The sequence below is a fragment of the Abrus precatorius genome, unplaced genomic scaffold (genome assembly GCF_003935025.1).
Source record: "Abrus precatorius isolate BTA unplaced genomic scaffold, Abrus_2018 Scaffold3, whole genome shotgun sequence".
Taxonomy (NCBI): domain Eukaryota; kingdom Viridiplantae; phylum Streptophyta; class Magnoliopsida; order Fabales; family Fabaceae; genus Abrus; species Abrus precatorius.
Window position 1 is genome coordinate 13,398,921 of NW_020874373.1, and position 4,639 is coordinate 13,403,559.

Consider the following 4,639-nt stretch of genomic DNA (forward strand, 5'->3'; position numbering starts at 1 on the left):
TTCAACTTGATGCTTTGTGTTGGATTGTTTGGTATCTGAACACCTTGGGCAGCACATAAAGCAGTGATTGATGCTAGAAAGCCCAAGGGCTTTATTGCAGATGCATTAGGAGAGTTGGTAGACAAAACAAGCTGGTGAATCTCCTCAGAGATCACAGTTGCAATGTTGATTGTGAGGTTTTTCATAATGTTGAAGACAAGGTAGGCCCGAGGCATGCGGAGATCTGATGTGTGAGTGGTTGGAGCAATGTTTGCAAAGAGAAATGACATCCATATTTGAGTCAGTGTCTTCAAATTCCCTCTCATGAACCTCATTGGCTTGCCTTGATAGTTAGTTTCATATGATTTGTGGGAATGCATAAGGACCTTGCTACATCATCATCATTAAATCCTGTGGTCAGGCGCCTCCGCTGCTGGTATTCGCACAATTGTCCTTCTTGTAAGGTGAGAGGTTCCCCAGTAATGCATTGATAGCATCTCTATCATAGGAGATGGATGTCCTTCTAACGCAAGACTTCTTCTCAGATTTTTGTGGATGCAAGGGCCATGCATTGGCATAAAACTCCTTCACTATGTTTTCATCAATTTTATTTGGTGGGTCAGCCAATATATTCCATTTTCTCCTCTGAAGTTCTTCTATAAATTCAGCAAATTGTCTCTCCTCCAAAATAATTTTCCTTTCAGGTAGAAGTTCCCTTGGGTGTAATTCTAAATATCTCTGAAAATGCGCTCGACTGAAGAACCTATATCTGTCAAAGGTAAGTTGCTGACTGGGGCTCGGTTGTGTTAGAGGTTCATTATCCTGAGTTCCTGTATGGTGTACATGTTGTGAAGCCTCTCCAATATCTGAACGCTGCTTCTTTCTTTGGGGAATTGATTTTTTAGGAGCCATATCTGCAAAGTAACAAATTTCAATACTCAGAAAATTGGAAAATAAACATAATTTTGACAAATCTCAATACTCGCTTAAGCCAAAATGAGGCGCTTAAGCGAGTCAGGCGCGCTTAAGCGTTTCTTTACAGAAAGAACCTTGCTTCACATAAATATTGATGTCAATCTAACAACAAACAGAGTGATAATCCTAAACTCTAAAAACATTAACCCTAAACCCTTGAAAGCATTGTTTCCATAATAGTATCCAGAAGCATGGAACTATCCCTAACCTAAAAGGTAGGAGAACAACATATTGCTGTAAGAGTTCTTACCTGGAATCGTTGGGTTGCTCTGATAATGGGAGAGGAATGCTGCAATGGGGAGAATCCTGGATTTGGGGTGGGGTTTAGGGTTTTTCAATATTTTTTGATATAAGGATGAAATGAGAGAATGGGTTTAAGGCTGGGCTGCGTCGACAAATTCGCAAACTGAGAGCAGTTACGGATTTAACCGATCTCAGAAGTGAACTTGGAGAGCAGTTATATTTGAACCGCTCTCAGAAGTTCACTTGTAGAGAGCGGTTATGAGAGCGGTTGCTTAAGCCACTACAAACTCGCTTAAGCCTTTACTAGCTTAAGCCAATAAAGTATCGCTTAAGCCGTAATGAGCTTATGCGAAAATTCTAGCTTAAAAATTATAACTTTCGCTTAAGCGAAAAAGCGTCGTTTTGGCGCGAATCTTTCATTTGTGTGGCGTAAGCTTGAAGAAAAGCTTCATTTAACCCATAAAATGCTCTCTCTTAAAAATATACATGCTTGGTACAAATCAGAGACTTAAACAAAACAAGTTACATTTAACATATACTAACTTGGAGCTTCATTGACATTGATAACCATGGAACCATCTCCATTGTCAGGTATCTTTTTTCATTTTAACATTTACGTCTTTTGCATTTGCTATATCCTAAATTTTTCATAATGTGAGATGTTTAACATGGGATTTTTTGTTTATGTTTTTGGTAGAAGACATAACTAAAAACATTGTGGACTGGAAGCCAAAAGTTGGATTAGAGTTTGATAATGTAGAACAAGCATGGAATTTTTGGACTAAATATGGTAGGAGGATCGGATTTGGAGTTAGAAAGCAGTATTTTAATAAGAGAAAGGAAGATGGTGCTATTACTTCTTGCAGATACGTTTGTTGTAAAGAAGGTCTTCGAAAAGGGAAGAAACAAGATTGTCAAGTTGCTAAACATAGAGCTGAGACAAGAACAGGTTGTTCTGCCAGAATTGCAGTATCTTTAGGGAAGAATGGGAAGTTTATAATTCATGAGTTTATAGAAGATCATAATCATCCCTTACAACTTGAGGAGACAACTCACATGCTTGCTTCTCATCGTAAGATAAGTGAAGTTCAAGCTTATGAGATTGAAATGGCTCAAGAATCTGGTTTGCAACAAAAATCCTCATTTCAACTCCAAAGCACACTTGCAGGCAATAGATGCAATATCGGATATACTCGGTTGGGTGCAAAGAATTACTTGAAGGAAAGAAGACAAAGAAGTATGGTTTATAGAGAAGTTGGTTGTGTGATGGAATATTTTCAGCAACAGTTGTTAGATTGTCCTTCATTTTTTCATGCATATCAGATGGATTGTGATGAACAAATTACAAATGTATTTTGGGCTGACGCGAAGATGATTTTAGATTATGCATATTTTGGTGATGTAGTTTCTTTGGACACTACATATTGCACTGATCGTGCAAATAGACCTCTTGCCTTGTTCACAGGTTTTAACCATTATAGAACCACCATCATTTATGGTGCAGCTTTGTTATATGATGAAACGGCTGATTCGTTTAAATGGTTGTTTGAAACATTTTTAGAAGCACATAATCACAAAAAACCTATAACGATGTTTACTGACCAAGATCAAGCCATGGCTAAGGCCCTTGTAAAGTCATGCCAGAGACACATCATTCTTTGTGCACATGGCATTTAATGCAAAATGGGATCAAACACCTTGGTAATTTGATGAAGGGTGGGAGTCATTTTTTAAGAGACTTCAAAAAATGCATGTATGACTTTGATACCTTCACTGACTTTGAGAAAGCTTGGACCAAGATTGTTCAAGAGTACAATGTCCATGACAACAATTGGATAAACTCACTTTATGCCATAAAAGAAAAATGGGCATCATGTTATATGAAAGAAGTTGTCACCCTAGGGATGCGGAGTACTCAACTCTCTGAAAGTTTAAATTCTGATTTCAAAGCTTCTATGAAACTTGGTGTTAGCATTAAACAATTCTTCCAAAGTTTTGAACGTATAGTTGAAGCGAAGCGTTACAATAAACTAATTTGTGAGTATGAGTCCCGACATAAGCTACCAATGTTGAGATATGAGATGTCTCCCATCTTGATACAAATGGGAAAAATTTACACTTATCCTATATTCACCCTTTTCCAACAAGAATTTACTTCATTCTTAGCATGTTGCATTTCAAAGAGGATTGAATCTCCTCCTATATTTGAATATGTCATCACTATAGTCAATCAAGAGAAATCATGCAGAGTATCATTTGATAATGTCTCAAAATCAATTTCTTGCACCTGTAAAAAATTTGAAACATTTGGTATGCTTTGTTCCCATGCATTGAAGGTATTTGAAGCAAATGATGTCAAGGCTATTCCTGAAAAATATATCCTTAAGAGATGGACAAAGGAAGGTCGTTCCGGCATTATAAATAATTTCATACGAAGAGAGATTGAGGGGGATCCAAAAGTTGCTACCACACAACGATACAAACAACTTGCTTCTAAAATGATTAGACTTGCATCAGAGGTATCTAGTTCAGAGGAATACTCGACATTAGTGGATGAATGATTAAATGTTGTGTGTCGTCAAATCTTACACCTTCGATTACAAACACAACATGTTAACAGTGACACTGACAATCATGCATCTAAGTCAATGATCAATGATGGTACAATCCCAAAAGGTTTCAAGCACCGACCAAGCTTAAAGAGGAATACATATAAACGATTCAAAAGTTGGGTTGAACTACAAGGAAAAAGGAAAAGAAATAGGATAACGAGAGGTCAATTACAAAACCAACATGGTAAGGTACATATATCAATCAATTTGCTAATGCATTACTTTCAATTTTGATTCCTTATTAACCATATGGTATTTATTTGATAAATATTTTAGGAATATCAACCCAGTCCTCCTTCTGAACCTTGTGATATACATTGTTCAGCACCTCCATCTTATCATCCTCCTCAAACTTTGAACAATCAATTCAATTTTCATTAAATTTCAAAATGAAAATTTAGTGCTTTAGTTCATCGTTGTATAATTTTGTTTGATGGATTTATGTTTTTTTTTTCAGGACCCTTTGGATGACACAACTTGTTCAATCCTTGATTAATAATTAAAAGTTGTTGTATCTTAATCATTTTATTTTCTTTTGCCAAAAACAATTATGTAAAGGACAAATGTATTTTGTTTTCAGAAATAGTATATCCATGTCTGTCAATTTAAGCTGCTGTTTTTCAATTTTCCTGCATCTTCGCTTAAGCCCCCCAATAATCGGTTAAGCCCACAAATTTCGCTTAAGCTACATAGTGCTCGCTTAAACTGGTATTGGTTCGCTTAAGCTAATATGTTATAGCTTAAGCCAGTTTATCAATCCAAAAGAGCATTCTCTCTGCATTCTTTTTATGCAATTTTCGCTTAAGCTAAAGCATATCTGCTTAAGCTAT

General features: G+C 36.4%; 1 pseudogene; it reads left to right on the forward strand.

Moving 5' to 3' along the window:
* The first annotated feature begins 1,766 nt into the window (after window positions 1-1,766).
* Window positions 1,767-3,758, forward strand: LOC113862208 (annotated as a pseudogene).
* The last annotated feature ends 881 nt before the right edge of the window (window positions 3,759-4,639 follow it).